Genomic DNA, 17659 nt, shown 5'->3' on the forward strand with positions numbered 1-17659 from the left:
TTTGTTTGTTTTGCATGTGGCTGTCCAATTTTTCCCAGCACCATTTACTGAAGAGACTGCCCTTACCCCCATTGTATATTCTTGGCTGTTTTGTCATAAATTAATTGATCATATATGCATGGCTTTATTTCTGGGTTCTATTCTGTTCCATTGATCTATATGTCTCTTTTTATGCCAATAACATAATGTTTTAATTACTATAGCTTTGTAATATAGTTTGAAATCAGGATGCATGATGCCTCCAACTTTGTTCTTTCTCAAGATTGTTTTGGCTATTTGATGTATTTAATAATTTTGCTTGAAAAGAAATGAAACAAGGAAAAAATGTAACTGTAGTGTTGTCCACTGAATTTTTCTCAAGTAGAGAAAAGCCTTTGTTTAGAAATGAACTCAAATGGGCATGTATGTTAAATAATATAAGGCCCTTGTTGATTTGCTTGTCTTATTTGGTATGGGGCAAATAAGTAGCTAAACTACCCTAAGAAATAAACAGGAATTTAGAATTAGATGAGTAGTTAGATTGGAGGATAAGGGAGGTACTCAAGGTTATAATCCAGCAAAGGAAAATACAAATCTAAAAGAGAAAAAGATGAAAGAAATAAGAAACAGTGCAGAGCAAAGGTATCGGTGGAATGTGTCAAGTTAAAATGAGTAATGGTGGTTTCTTCCTTTCTGCTGTAGGCTCTAGTGGCTGATGTCAAGATGGGCAAGTTCATGAAACCCAGGAAGGTGGTGCTGGTCCTGGCTGGACACTGCTCCAGATGCAAAGTGGTATTGTGAAGAATATTGATGATAACCCTTCAGACCATCCCTACAGCCATGCTCTGGTGGCTGGAATTGACCACTGTCCCCACAAAGTGACAGTTGCCATGGGCAAGAAGAAAATCACCAAGAGGTCAAAGATCAAGTCTTTTGTGAAAATTTATAACTATAATCACCACATGTCCACAAGGTAGTCTGTGGATATCCCCTTGGACAAAACTGTCATCAACAAGGATGTCTTCATAGACCTTGCTCTTAAATGCAAGGCCTGACGAGAGGCCAAAGTCAAGTTTGAGGACAGGTACAAGACTGGCAAGAGCAAGTGGTTCTTCCAAAAGTTGCAGTTTTAGATATGTTTTGTTTCAGTCATTAAAAATTCCAAAAAAATAAAAATAAAAAAATAAAATGAATAATGGTACATAATAAAAAAAGTTACTATGTAAATTTAAAGAGAAAATTAATATATTTGATCACAGGGAGGGTGGTAGCAGACAAGTTTGAAGAAATAAGTTCTCCTTTTGGAAAAAACCAAAATCTTAGATTGGATTTAAAAATAGTCAGTAAAGGGGCTCCTGGGTGCCTCAGTTGGTTAAGCGTCTGACTCCTGATTTCAGCTCTGGTCTTGATCTCAGGGTTGTGAGTTCAAGCCCCATGTTGGGGGAACTTAAAAAAAGAAAAATATCTAATAAAGACACACTAAATAGACTAAATAATAAATAAAAAACAAAACACAAGAGATATTGCATAGTACACTTAAGAAGTTTGATGTAATATACTGTATGTATATAAATATATACAATAAATAGTAAATACACTTTTTTTTTTTAGTTTGTAAGGGTTATCTTTTATTGAAAAAAATTTTTTTCCATTTGGCAAACAAATTCCATGCTTCAACTCAAACTGAGATGCTTTTCCTAATTATGAGAGTCACTGCAGATGCATTTAGTACTACTAAAAACAATGTGTTTTAACAATGTCACAACTTCTGTCTTTTTTTTCTTTAAATTTTTTATTGTTATGTTAATCACCATACATTACATCATTAGTTTTTGATGTAGTGTTCCATGATTCATTGTTTGTGCATAACACCCAGTGCTCCATGCAGAACATGCCCTCTTTAATACCCATCACCAGACTAACACATTCCCCGCCCCCCTCACCTCTAGAACCCTCAGTTTGTTTTTCAGAGTCCATTGTCTCTCATGGTTCGTCTCCCCCTCCGATTTATTCCCCTTCATTCTTCCCCTCCTGCTATCTTTTTTTTTTTCTTAACATATATTGCATTATTTGTTTCAGAGGTACAGATCTGTGATTCAACAGTCTTGCACAATTCACAGCGCTCACCATGGCACATACCCTCCCCAATGTCTATCACCCAACCACCCCATCCCTCCCACCCCCCCACCACTCCAGCAACCCTCAGTTTGTTTCCTGAGATTAAGAATTCCTCATATCAGTGAGGTCATATGATATATGTCTTTCTCTGATTGACTTATTTCACTCAGCATAACACCCTCCAGTTCCATCCATGTCATTGCAAATGGCAAGATCTCATTCCTTTTGATGGCTGCATAATATTCCATTGTGTATACATACCACATCTTCTTTATCCATTCATCTGTCAGTGGACATCTTGACTCTTTCCACAGTTTGGCTATTGTGGATTGCTGCTATAAACATTGGGGTGCACATACCCCTTTGGATCCCTACATTAAATACACTTTTTTTTTCAAAGACACATAGAATAGTCTTTGAAAGTATTAGACTAAAAAGACAATTTAAAAAGTTCTAAGGAGAAAAAGAAAGATTTTATACAGATCACAGTTTCTGACAACAATGCAATAAAAAATGATAAAAGTAGCAAAATTTTTCTAGATATGGGCTCTAAGGTAAGGGAAATCCATTTGTCTGCTGATGGACACTTAGGAAATGGGACTACTTTCTAGCACCATATACAAAAATAAACTCAAAATAGATTAAAGACCTAAACATGGGACCTGAAACCGTAAAAATCCTAGAAGACAACACAGGCAGTGATTTCTCTGACATCAACCATAGCAACATTGTTCTAGATATGGTTCCTAAGGCAAGGGAGATGAAAGCAAAAATAAACTATTGGGACTACATGAAAATAAAAAACTTTTGCCACATCAAAGGAAACCATCAACAAAACAAAAAGAAAACCTACTAAATGGGAGAAGATATTTGCAAATGATACATCCAATAAGGGATTAATACCAAAATATACAAAGAATTTATACAACACCAAAAAACCCAACAACCCAATTAAAAAATGGGTGGAGGACCTGAATAGACATTTTTCCAAAGAAGACATCCAGATGGCCAACAGACACATGAAAAGATGCTCAACATCACTCATCATCAAGGAAATGGAAATTAAGCCACAATGATATATCATCTTACACCAGTTAGAAAGGCTAAATTCAAAATGACAAGAAATAACAAGTGTTGACAATGATGTAGAGAAAAGGGAACCCTTATGCTCTGTTGGTGGGAATGTAAATTGGTACAGACACTGTGGAAAACAGTATGGAGTTTCCTCAAAAAATTAAAAATAGAAATACTACATTAAGAATTCCACTACTGGGGGCGCCTGGGTAGCTCAGTTGTTAAGCATCTACCTTTGGCTCAGGTCATGGTCCCAGGGCCCTGGGATCGAGCCCCGCATCAGGCTCCTTGCTCACAGGAAGCCTGCTTCTCCCTCTCCCACTCCCCCTGCCTGTGTTCCCTCTCTCGCTGTATCTCTCTCTGTCAAATAAATAAATAAAATCTTTAAAAAAAAAAAAGAATTCCACTACTGGGTATTTTCCCAAAGACAATGAAAACACTAATTTGAAAAGATATATACACCTCTCTGTTTATTTTAGCATTATTTACAGTAGCCGAGATATAGAAGCAACCTAAATGTCCATCAATACTTGAATGAAAAAAATGTGATATGTATACATATTACATAATGGAATATTATGCAGCCATAATAAGGATGAGATTCTGCTATTTGAGAACAACATGGAGGGTAGAGGGTATTATACTAAGTGAAATAAGTGTGAGTGAGAAAGACAAATACCAGATGATTCCATTCATAAGTGGAATCTAAAAAAAAATGAATAAACAAAAAGTAGAATCAAACCTATAAATATAGAGAACAAACTGGTGGTTGCCAGAGGGGAGGGGAGTAGGGTCTTGGTCAAAACAAGTAAAGGAGGGAGGGAGATAGAGGCCTTCAGTTATGAAATGAATAAATCATGGGATTAAATTATGGAATGAATAAATCGTGGGATTAAAAGGCACAGCATAAGGAATACAGTGAATGATACTGTAACAGTGATATAAGACGGCAGATGGTAGCTACACTTGTGGTGAACATAGCATAATGTCTAAACCTGTCAAATCACCAAGTTGGTCATTGAAACTAATGTAACATTGTATGTCAACTATACTCAAATAAAAAAATAAAAAAATAAAAGTTCAAGCTTGCCACTAACAATTTAAAAATTAAAAACACTATTTATAAACCATTTAAAAATAAATAAAAATGAATGTGGCCAACATGGTTCTCAATTGAAATTTTATAACTCTAACTGCTCAAAGGTAAAGAATTTAATCAGCTAGAAAAATAACAAATTAAATATATATAATAGTAAATTAGAAGTAAAATAGTCATTAATAAATAAGTAAATATTCATTAAATAATTAGAAAATCAGAGAAATTAGGTTTGCTCAATAACCAATGTGTGCTTTCAAAAAGATAAATGAAATAGAAAAAAGGAATCACTTTTGAAAGTCTGTTTAATCAAAGAAAGGAGACTATGGAAATTAACATAAATGAAAATATCATAGTAATAGGAGGAACATTAAAAATATTATCTGACTCCTTGTTGCCCATAATAGAGAGCTAGAAGGAAAGAAAATATAAGAAACAAATGATTTAATAAGAAGGTGCCAAGTCTTGTAAATTAAAAGAAAAATTAAAACTGGTTTCTATTTCTCAGTGTCTTCAGATAGTGAATGATTCCAAAATTAGCAAATGGGCTTCTGTTCAAAGATCAAAATCAAAGCATCAAAGAGAAAACATGTTGTAAAGACAAAGCCTTTGTGAAGACCCCAATAAGATTTGAGATACTATCTCACAGATCCTTCCAAATAGGTACAAGGTCCTGTAAGTGTCTTAAGGAAACACCTTGTACACCCTTGCTGGTAAACATTAGGGCTTCTGAGAGTGTTAGAGATGTTGTTCTTCCTGCAGGTTCACAGAGATCCCTGAAAAAGATTATTTATTTCAAAGAGATTGTTAGTGGATTATAATGGAGTCCATTACAAATACACACACAAAAACCTGTGAAGGTTTTTTTTTTTTTTTTTTTAAATTATGCTAGCTTAGGCTGAAAGGAACAGGGATAGTACAAAAGGGGAAAGCTTTGGGTTCCTTAACTTCTATGGGCAGGAAATGGACCTAAAACCCTATTCTACTGCATATGTGGGCTAAATTAAATGGAAAAGAAAGGGTAAATACAAAAGCCTTGATGGCAAAGTCAAGAGCCACAGTAAATAACTCCCAGACAGTAGGAACTCCAGTCAGGGACTTGGCAATATGTGCAGGCTGAATTTCAGAATTGCTATGGGTCATCGATTCCTCTGAGGCTCAGACTTTTAACCTTTTTGAGTGGAAGTGTGACTAATGATTATCTTATGCCTGTCTTACCATTACATGTTGGATGTGTGGGTAGGGTAGATAATTTGTCTCTTTATTTCAAAAATCCTTAATTGAGGGCGCCTGGGTGGCTCAGTTGGTTAAGCGACTGCCTTTGGCTCAGGTCATGATCCTGGAGTCCCGGGATTGAGTCCCACATTGGGCTCCCTGCTCAGTGGGGAGTCTGCTTCTCCCTCTGACCCTCCCCCCTCTCATGCTCTCTCTCTCAAATGAATAAATAAATAAAATCTTTAAAAAAAAAACAACTAAAACCTTTAAAAAAATCCTTAATTGAGTGGAAGTGTACTTGAGGAGTTGTACCTGAGGAACTATATTTGAGCCTCATTCATGCTTCAGCTTGATTTATTTGACAAGACCCTGGATTTTGAGCGTGTTGTAATAAGATGATGTTTCTGGGTCTTGGGAAAGGGATGAGTGAGTATTTTTTCCATGTGGGAGGGATGTAAACTGTGGCTAGAGAGTGTACTGTGGCAAGTTGTATTTTCTCCAAATGGCCATTATTGGCCAATTGTATTATGTATTGTGTTGTATTGTATATCATATATTATATCATATTATATTATAATCACTACATTGTGATGAGATGTGATATTATATCATATTGTGTTATACTGTGATGTGATGTTATATTATATCCTATCACACAAGACCTTCTTGTGGAGTGATACTGATATTCTTCCCATCAAGATTGAGGAGGAGGGGTCTACATTATTACTCGTTTAATCTGGGTAGGTCTTGGACTCTCGTTGAAGAAAACTATGTGACTTCCATGGTCATGTCATAAAGTCTGATAAGTCTTCTTCATAGTTCCTGTTGGAATACTTACTCTTGTATTACCATGCTGTGCGCAAGCTTAGGCCACAGGGAGAGAAATGAGAAAGAATACCCTACTGACATGAAAAATGAATTGTTTTTGTGAAGAAAGTTTAGAAAGTAGACCAAGCATAGTATATTTAGGGGGCATTATCATAAAGAAAGAATATATAGTACCCGATATTTTCAATGTATGTGAGTACTTTATTACATAAGCAGTTATGGGATTTCAATATCATGAATAAGAATAATGGGCCAATAAATATACTTGAATTCAGTTATTCAATGGTAATGCAAATTACACAGCCCAAGACCAGAGGCTTACAGGTGTTTTCCTTCAGGGTAGGTAACAGAATCATTTTCCTCTCCCTCTAAATTGAGCCTCTATTTTGAGCCTCCTCAGCACCTTTTTTCCCCAGCTTATACCATCTATTTTTTCTTTAGTGCTAACCCAACCTCCCAATAAGCACACAAATAAATAAATGTTGATGGAAGGATGAATGAACCTCACTAGAACATTGACAGGTGCTCTCCTAGGTGCTAGGATTATACCCTTAAATAGCCAATGATTATTATCCATGAGAAAATGCATTTTAAACTTTTTTTTTTTAAGATTTTATTTATTTATTTAACAGAGAGAGACACAGCGAGAGAGGGAACACAAGCAGGGGGAGTGGGAGAGGGAGAAGCAGGCTTCCCGTGGAGCAGGGAGCCCAATGTGGGGCTCAATATAGGACCCTGGGACCGTGACCTAAGTCAAAGGCAGACGCTTAATGACTGAGCCACCCAGGTGCCCAAGAGAAAATGCATTTTAGTAGACTGCATCAAAACATCCTATTCTTTCTGTTGAATCTATTTTGGGTATTTTGTATTTTTCTGGACTGATTTTTTTTATCTCTTTCAACTCTTTTCTTAACATTATTTCAACAATTCATGACAATATAGTTTTCTTACCAAAAAAAAAATCTCTTAAGAGGGACAGGCAAAGATTTCTTCTAAATCAACTTTATAAACTTATGCAAAGATAATTCACTTCCTCCATACAAATATATGTAGCTATTGGATGATAAATACCTTATGTATTTTATATTTTCATACAAATGAAATCTTTTTTTAAAAAGTATCTATTTCAATAAATAAATCTTAAAAAAGGGGGGGGTGCTGCCCGGATGGCTCAGTCGGTTAAGTGACAGACTGATGATTTGGTTCAGGTCATGATCTCATGGGTCCTGGGATGGAGCCCTGCCTCCGGCTTCATGCTCAGCAGGGAGTCTGCTTGGGATTCTCTCTCTCCCTCTCCCCCTCCCCCCACATGCACGCACACACACATTCTCTCTCTATCTAAAATAAATAAATAAATAAATATTTAAAAATAAAGTATTTCATTATAGCTAAAAATAAGTAAATGAATGATATAATCATTAAGGTTTATTAAAAATAATTCTTTATGACATACCATAAGAAGTGAAAATGTTACCACAAAAAACTTAGATTATAAGATTTTAGCCTTATGCTGATTAAGCTCAGTATATTAGTGAAGTACTTTTATTTTAACTCATACCATATTAAAATGGTCAAGAAATGGAAAACCCAAATATAAGGGAAAATGCTTTATTTTTATGGCTTTTAAAGCTTTCTTTGAAGCAATTCTAGAATATAATAATTTATCTTCATATGAAGCATGACTTAGAAAGTTATAGAAGTGAAAAATCTTTCAAAATAACAAAATAAGTAGACTCTGTATAAATACAATAGAACATAATCTCCTTAGAGTGGGTGGGCTTTAAGTATGTACTTTCCCCATGGCAAAATACCATGGCTTTGTTTTTTGCAGAAAACGCAAAATAAAAAATGTTCAATGAATTGTTTTAAAATGTGTTTTTATGTTGTAGAATGACAAAACAGATTAATAATTTCACTAGGACAGAGTAATAGGCTGTGTTATGAATTTAATCATAAACAGAGTCAGTACAGTCTAGTGGCTAAGGCCCAGGTGCTGGAGCCAGACTTCTTAGATTCTAGTTCTGGCTCTGCCAGGTACCAGCTGAGGATTTTGGGTAAGTTATTAAACCTCTCTGTATATGGGATAACCACATGACCTGTACTAGAAGGTGGTCATGAAGATTCAATGGTTAATATATGTAAAACCCTTAAAACAGTTGTAACACATCAAAAGTGCCATTAAGAATAGATTTTTTTTTTTTGCTTATGCTTATTGTAATATATTGAAACAAAATATAAGTACCATTCATTTGGCACATAGAAATCTCATTTATATACATCCTCCAGAAAGATGTTAAGAGTTTTGTACATAAGGATTTTTCTTTTTAAATTTGTAATGCTTTTCCTCAGCTTTAGCTACAACTATCCCTGTCTCTGTCTCTCTGTCTCTATCTCTTTCTGTCTCTGTCTTTGTCTCTGTATTTCTTTTTTTCTGTCTCTCTCAACAGGGAGATGTGCTATAATATACATTTGTCTTTTAATTTATTATGGCCATGTATTCTCCATAGTCTCACATCTAAATATTTGTAGGTGACCTTTAACTTGGTCTGCAATATTTGTTGGAAATGTTTTCTTATTTTTTTTTACTACTTTATAATACTCTTGACATACAGATATTTTACAACTATGATTTTCCTCTCCCTACAGCCCGTAACAACCACCATCTTACTTTCTGTCTTCATAATTTTGACTATTTTAAGTAACTCATATAAGTGGAATTGTACAGTATTTGTCTTTTTGTAACTGACTTATTTCAATTTCCTATCTTTCTAAGGCTGAAGAATATTCCATTGTGTGTATATATCACATTTTACTTATCCATTCTGTCAAGGGACACTTGGCATTGCTTCCATGTTTTAGCTATTGTGAATAATGCTGCTATGAACACATGTATACAAATATCTCTTCAAGACTCTGCTTGTTGTTCTTTTGGATATATACTCAGAAGTAGAATTGCTGGATCATATGGTAATTCTGTTTTTAATTTTTTGAAGAACCACCATACCGTTTTCCACAGTGGCTGTACCATTTTACACTCCCACAACAGTGCACAGGATACTTGAAAATATACTGCTCAAAGGTCATTTCTCATTGCTCCTTGAGACCTCTACTCCCACACACCTGTTCTTTCTCCTATATTGTATATTGTCCTTGACACACAAATAAGAAATCCAAGAACCACATATATAACTTCTTAACTTTTCATCACATTTGCCAATACTTCATCTCCATTTCCTCTTCTGCCTTGGTTCAGGACCTCATTATTTCTCACCTGAATTTCTTCAGTGGACTCCTTATATGTCTCCTATCTTTAGTTTCTCCTTTATCTAATCCCTACATGGTGGAGTAAGCAGCAGAATATATCAACTTAATGCCCTCCCCTTCCCATCCTCCAATATAATTTCCCAATTATAACATCTTTCTATCATGTCCTTAGGCAGAGCATTGAGAATGGAAACAGCAACCCCCTGATAAACTGATAGTCTCTATTACATGGCTCATGTTGTACAAGAATTCAGTACAAGATTGTGTCAGTCATGAAATGGTGGACAAAAGCATTCATATTCGTTATTTTAATCTTGAAGACAATTTATGACTACAGTTTTTCAGTGCAAAAGAATATGAAGAAAAACGATATTTAAAAATCAGTTCTGTAAATATGATTGGAATACATTTGAGATAATTTGGGGAAGAGAGGGATATTTGTAACCTGGAATGTTCACTATGATTCACTTCCTCTCTACATGCCATGGGAAACCCTATTTGCTTTTAGAGTAGTCTTTCTAAAATACAAATTTAATAATGCTGCTCATTTGCTTTGAAATCTTTCAATGGCTTCCCATTGTCCCTAGGACAAGATCGCAACTGCATATGACAACAAGGAAAGCGCTTCAGGACCAGGCCCCCACTTCTCACTCCACTCATTTCTTTCATTTTACCATGTTTGGTGAGCATTAACTCTTTTACACCTTTTGCAAGTCTCTGAATGATATATATATATGAAATATTTTTTTTTAAACTCTGCTCTGCTCTGCCTTGTCACTGTTCTGGTTTTCCTTGTTTACTTGTCTTTTAATCTTACCCAGAGAGTCCCTTCTTCTATAAGTGTCTCCTGAGTGCCTCATAGGCTGGAATTGGTGTAGCAGATGAGCACAGTCAGTTTGGGGATTGAATACTATTTCTACTATTAATATGGAATGTTAGTTTTCTAATCTCTAAAATTTGCATGTAATTGTCCAATTCAGGTCACTGGAACCCTAGGCAAATACCTTCTTTTGGTAAATACTAGGTACTTTTGCAAAGAATGTGTGAATCAAGGGTTCTGTGTAGAGTTGGAGATTTTTGAGTATTCTTTTAGCATTTAATTCATTCTCCCCCTTAAATTATTGAAAGTTTGTGAAAAACCCTATAGACTCCCAAGAAAGCTATTAACATCATACCCTAGGGAACAAATCCTCTTTGCTCATATGGAAACGATCTCTTCCTGACCTCTTTATTTACTGAAACCTAATAAGGCTACATCAAATCTGAGGCTGCTCTTTGTAAACAGGCTGATTTTAATCCATTTGGCTGCAGATACAACCTAAAGTGTTTTTATGGCTCACAGTGAGAATGTTTTTACTGAGTTCTTACACAACACAAGCCATGTAATAGGTACTATCAGTTCATCAAGTGGTTGCTGCTACATTCATGTTTTTGTTGTTGTTATCATTATTATTGCTTTTTGGTGAACATCATGGATGATGAACATTTAAAAAATAATGCTTAGAGTGATGGAGTTTGGACTCTAGTTCAGACTGCAGAGAGTCAAAATTCCGTTCTGCCACTTACTAGCTTTTGACTGCACACAAATCACTTTTATTTTTTAAGAATCCATTTCCCATTATATAAAATAGAGATCATAACAGGATAGTTGGGAAGATTAAATAATATGGTTCATATTAAATATTTAGTCCAGTGCAAGTTACAGAGTGATCAGCAATTAATAACAAACTATTGTTTTATTATTAAATATAAAATCATTTTCCCTCACTTAACTTACCTTACATACTTAACTAATGCACAACATCAAAAGTGAGAATTCAATTGACAAGGTTATCTCCATTTTTCTTGAGATCCAGACATCACCATCTAAATTGAGGTTATGTTGGTTATTATTGTTATTTTTAAAATATATTTTATTTATTTATTTGACAGAGAGAGAGAGAGCACACAAGGCGGGGGGGGGGGGAGGGAGAGGCAAGCTCCCTGCTCAGCAGAGAGCAGGATGCCAGGGTGAATCCCAAGACTCTGGGATCATGACCTGAGCCAAAAGGCAGATGCTTAATCTACTGAACCACCCAGGTGCCCCAATTTTGGTTATTATTGTTAAATGGTATGTTGTTACTTGAAAACTATTCAACTTGACTTAGAAATACATTTAATTCTCATTTAACTTTTATTCCAGATTCAGGCATATATGTTTCATTTAAAATGAACAGCTAGACAATGATTACTTTTGGTAGATTTTAAAAAGAATTTCTTATAAAGAAAGAACAAAATAATGGCTGAACATCTGGTAAAATTATATGCCTACAAACATATAAACTTTTATTTTCCTACAGGGAACTATAAAATTGTCACACACCCTCAACCTTCCTATATTTCATGCATAACATATCAGTAACTTTCTTAAAATCCATTGCATTAAGGACAGAGTAAGTGAATAATAATGTACATAATGGAATAAAAAAAAAAAAAAACACTAGGCCTTTGTTTTTCATTAGGATTCCCACCCCTACCCCAAACAAGTTTACCCTTTTATGCTTCTAGAAAATCATGAAGACATGGGTTAAGATTTGGGGATTACATATCCTTAGTCCTGTTTGGAGAAGAAAACATAATAAGGAACTGTGGGTGAGGAATTTATAATCTATAAAGAAGTCCTTCTAGAGGCAGGGAGATCCCAAGAATTATAACCTGTAAGACCCTGGTTTGTGGATTGCATTCAGGAGGGGAAGTCTAAATAAAATCAATACAAAAAGCTCTTTGAGAATTTTATTATTTTGACTAATTTCTTGTTTTTATCATTTGTTTATGTTAATCATTAAAGTTTTACTTTCAAACTCAGCACTGTGAGTGGTCATGTTGCAGATGCATCTGGCATAAGGGTGGTAGAAGCAGGATGTTTCTTCGTCGAAAAATGGGTATCAGCTGTGTGTTGGTATCAGGAATCCAGTACCAACATCCAAAATTTACTTTTTCCCTTTCTCCCTCTTTGCCTCCTTCATGTCTTCCAATTCTGCTTTAATGCCCTTGTTTCCAACTACCTCTGGGATCCACACATCATTCACCTTCACTGCTCAACCACCTTCATCTCTTCCATTTTGGTTTAAATACCTTGGTAAAGCAGTACATAAACTCTGTCTCCACTTTTTTACTTCTCATTTATACCTCACACCATTAGAATTTAATATCTTTTCTCATCTTTTTACTGAAATTGTTCTCTCAGAGGTCAGTAAGATATCCTAAATATAATAATTAGTTAACTCCTTATAATATATTTAGTAGGTGCATTCATCTCTGTGGCCAGTTGTGAACTACTTGAGTCCAGGAACTGTGTCTTTTCTTAGTTTTACAGCTCAGACACCTAGAACAGTATTTGGTAAGTGATAAACACTTAATAAATATTTATTGAATTAAATATTCAAACTTCTTGGTAAAAAAAATTCTGACACCCTGGAAAGAAAAACAAAACTGAAATGATCTTTTTAAAATCCTCAACAGATCCTGTGGAGTAAGTACCATTATCTCCATTTAGTTAGGGAGTGAAGAATCTTATTAAGAATAAATTAATATTTCTTGAGTGCATTTTTGTAGGCATTACATTATGGGATTAACATACACAGTCTCATTTATCCTCTCAACAATCCCAGGTACTCAAAATTATGATTTTCATTTTTACCATTAGAAACTTAAGACACAGTTTAATGTGCTTAAGATTGTACAAGTTGTGAGCAGTCACAGTAGGATTCAATCCCACATTTCACTGATTATCTAAAGTTGGTGTTCTTTCTACTCTTTTTTCAAGCATGTTTAATATCATGTCAGCAGCCTTCCAACTTGAGCATGAGTACTCCTGGGGTCTCCAAAGACTTTCCAAGGGATTCACTGTCATGGAGACTTTTAGCTACTCAATTTCTAGTCAGGGTATTAATATGGGTTCTACTTTCTACCTTTCACATCTACCATTCTTCCACTTTAAAAAAAAGATATCTTAATCCTTAATGTTGCCTTGGAAGATTGTCTCAGAGAGTTAAAAAAAAAAAAAAGAAGAAACTTCATGGTGACCAAAAAACAGTTGAAAATATCATTCTGGGAAGTGTTCTTTACCAGGGTACCATGTGTATCTCAGTTACATCTTTTTCATGGAAGAGGAGTTAAAAAGTTTCAAATTTAATTCTGATGAGCCAGTGTTAAATCTATAAGTAAAAGAAAAACAAATTAAATTAATAATTTATAAAAGTTAAAGTTTGTAACATAAAATAATATTCTATATTTTCTTCAATATTTTTCCCACTTGTAGGCATTTTTTCTTAACACGGGCAAAATTCTTCTGCCACTGTCACTCCTCAACACTTTTTTTGTTTATTCAGATTACATTTTGATTAATTTAATATAGTGTGTGCCATGTAAGACTCAGTTAACAGTGATTAACACCTTTGGTAAGCCACACCCTGAAGTGGCTGAATACTTTCTCTTCTTTTTTTTCTATTTTCACAAAGTCCTTACCCATTCAAGCACCAAGTAATATCTATTCATGAGTGCATCAACCAGTTGGAATAAAGCTCCAAGCACATTACTAAAAAATGTATTCCTCAAAATATACTTTTATTGTAATAACTATCAACATTTGGAGTATATTTATATTGTTTTGGTCAATTACATACAAATACTATTTGAAGAAACTGTTTTAATGCTTAGACCCTGAAGTGACAGAAAGTTAAAAAAAAAGCATTCAAATATATTTATATATATTAGTTATAGCAAAGTATGTTAGGGTGATTTTAAGGGTAACAATATATCAAAATAGGATATAACTATGTAGGGGAAATAGAATGGAAATATAAATTCAAAGAGAAAGGGAAGAAGTCAGACAGTAACTTAAAACAATTTGCTCATGTATTTTATTTATTTATTTATTTATTTATTTATTTATTTATTTATTTATTTTAGAGAAAGGGAGAGAGTACACGCACGAGTTGCGGGGAGGGGCAAAGGAAGCTGGAGAGGTGGAGAATCTCAAGCTGACTCCACACTGAGCGGAGCTTGACACAGGGCTCGATCTCACGACCCTGAGATCATGACTGGAGCCAAAACCAAGAGATGCTTAACCCACTGAGCCACCCAGACACCCCTGCTCATGTCTTTTAAAAATGAATAATGATTGGTACTAAAACACTACAATATATGTTACACTGGATAAATTAAAGTGATGAAGGAATTTTATTTTTTATTTTTTAAAATTTTATTATGTTATTTTAGTCACCATACAGTACATCATTTTTTTTTTTTTTTAAAGATTTTATTTATTTGACAGAGCACAAGCAGAGGGAGAGGGAGAAGCAGGCTCCCCACCGAGCAGGGAGCCTGACAGGGGACTCGATCCCAGGATCCTGAGATCACGACCTGAACTGAAGGCAGACGCCCAACAGATTGAGCCACCCAGGCATCCCAGAGGAGTTTTATTTTTAAATATATAATTTAAACTGCATCAGAAATCACCACATTTATGACTACTTAAACTTTGGAAACTTTGTTCACTTATAAATGTTCCAGGGGTTAGAAGTGTTTTCAGAATTCCTTTCGGAGACATGAGAGCCAAAATTTTCGAAGACAACTTTGTAAAAGTTATAGGATGTGGTAGGGAGTGCCCTAAATATATACAGAAATCTCCAGAGTCCCTGGCAGCTTCTGCCTTCGCAGAGGACTCACTAATCCTATGAATTTGGACAAGTTACTTTACTTTTCTGGGTCTCCCTTTCCTCACCTACAATGTGGGTATAATCACGTCCACCATACAGGTGGTTAGAAGAAGAAGGGAGTTTATATAATGCAGTTAGCACAGTCTTGGTCACAGAAACCTCTCAATAAAGAAACCATAGCTAGTATTTTTTTACTGATATTCTTGTTATTGTTACGTTTTAATGACCAGGCACTAATGGCCCTGATATCAATTTGCTGTGGATTTGCCAGCACTTGGGAAGGGTGGATCTGTGTCAGCTCTCATATCCAAATTTCCTTCACTTAGTGAGGGCACAAATGTTCACATTTTGCTTCAGTGTGAATCTGTTTCTTGTTTAAATAATTTGTCTGGCCTTTCCTGTAACTGCCTCTCCAGTACTCTTCCTTCCCCTCCCCAAATATTGGCCCCAGGCCCACTCAAAGGTTTCTCTCTTCACTTTTGTCCAAAACTGCTGGTCTCAGCATGAACTCCTCTACCTTGTTGACTTCCTTCACCCCTCCCCACGCCCTGCCCTGCTGCCCACCAACACAATTTATCCTTCCTCCAACTCTTGCCCCGGGGGGCCAGGAGAGCCCCCATTCCATCTTAAGCAAGCTCCTAATTCTTCTGGAGAAACTCTATGCAAAATTATTTTGAGATTAGGTGTTATGCATCATATCATTTTAATTAGTTAACATGTTAAAATTGTCAAAAGGAAATGCTGATAGGCCGAGTTTAAGTTGTTTCCCAACAAAAATGCATTATGTCAGTGAAACGGCAGGAAACCAGAAGAGGCTATTGTGCACTGAATTAACTTTCGACAACGTTAGTTGTGAGCTGCATATTACACTCAGTCATGTGGTAAGCAATAATGTCCAGAAATATGCTAAGGAACTGGTTAAGAAGAAATCTTGAATTTCTAAGATGAAGGAAACTATAAAAAAATATAGCAATACCCTTCTTTTGCAGCTTTATTAATAACCTACTTGAAAATAAATTTATGCTACTTTTTAAGTCCACAAGGACAGTTGCAAAATATTATCAGAGAAATAGAGGAGATAGCAGTCTCAGAGATAAGAATTCTTTCCATCAAACATAAATTTAAGCATCTTCCATATGGCAGTTTGAGGTGTCAATCCTTCCTCTCCAGCCCTTGACCAGTTATGTTAATACTGAATATATAGAAATTGGGGCTCTTGGATGGCTCAGTTGGTTAAGCATCTGGCTCTTGGTTTTGGCTCAGGTCATGATCCCAGGATTATGAGATCATGCCCTGTACCAGGCTCTGTGCTCAGTGCGGAGTCTGCTTAAGATTCTCTCCCTCTTCTCCTGCCCTCCCCTGGATTCACACACACATGCTCTCTCTCTCTCGAATAAATAAATAAATTTTTTAAAAAAATATTTAATATACAAATAAATACACATACCATATATGTAAGTTATAAAGCAGAATAATAATGATAATGATAAATACACTGAATCTACCACCTAAAGGTAAATGATAAGAGTATTATTAATTCTGTGTTAGGTCCCTGTGCTCCACACAAGTTTTCCACCATTTTCCACCTTATCTCTTGCCACTCTCCATTTGCTTGGGGCACAAATGATTTGTGTGGACTCATTCAAATGCTTCTACTCATCCTATTTTTTTTATTTCTTCTCTTTCTTGTTCTTTATCTGTTTAAATTGATCCTATTCATCAAGGGCCACATCAAATCCTAGCTCTTCCACTACAATATCCCATCCTAGGCTCGCTCAGAGCAGTAGTCCTTCCCTTTAGCAAATGTAAAACTTATGTCTGTACCATTTACCTGCTACTTTCCTTCCTAAAATAGTAGCTTATCTTAGCTAGTTGTTGGGTGCTTTCTGTTCATTTGTTCAATAACTCATGGAGAACCCACCAGGTCTGGCATTGGTCTAGGCAGTGAGGCAAGAGCTGAGCTGTGCTCCTTACAGGCATCATCTCAAACACTCCTCCCAGTCATCTGTGTGCGAACATTGGTGTTATCCACAGCTTGCAAATGCGGACATTGTGGCTTGGAGAGGCTAAGCAACTTGCTTAAGGTCACACGGTGAGCAAATGAGTGGAGACGCGGAGACTAGCTTCAGAGCCTAAGCACTGCTAATCTGCTGTCCCATTGCCAAACTCTTCACTGCCACGGTTACCCCACTGGGGCTGAATAGTCATATGCTTAGTACACATAGGTGTCCCTCGGTCTGCAGATAATTCCTAAGCCTCCTAGGTACAATCTGTTCTTGGTCAGAGTTCTCTTGAATCTTTTTTTTTTTTTTTCCTGACTTGCTGTACTTTTTTTCCCCCATTTTGCTAGCTCCAATCTTTTGTTGAATGACTGCTTTAAAACTCT

The 17659-nt window shown here is 35.6% G+C and overlaps 1 pseudogene; it reads left to right on the forward strand.

Moving 5' to 3' along the window:
* Positions 1–702: 702 nt before the first annotated feature.
* Positions 703–1034, forward strand: LOC114219556 (large ribosomal subunit protein eL27 pseudogene; annotated as a pseudogene).
* Positions 1035–17659: the final 16625 nt, after the last annotated feature.

The sequence above is a fragment of the Eumetopias jubatus genome, unplaced genomic scaffold (genome assembly GCF_037043125.1).
Source record: "Eumetopias jubatus isolate StellerSeaLion01/CBP00866 unplaced genomic scaffold, mEumJub1_p1.0 scaffold_6, whole genome shotgun sequence".
Lineage (NCBI taxonomy): Eukaryota > Metazoa > Chordata > Mammalia > Carnivora > Otariidae > Eumetopias > Eumetopias jubatus.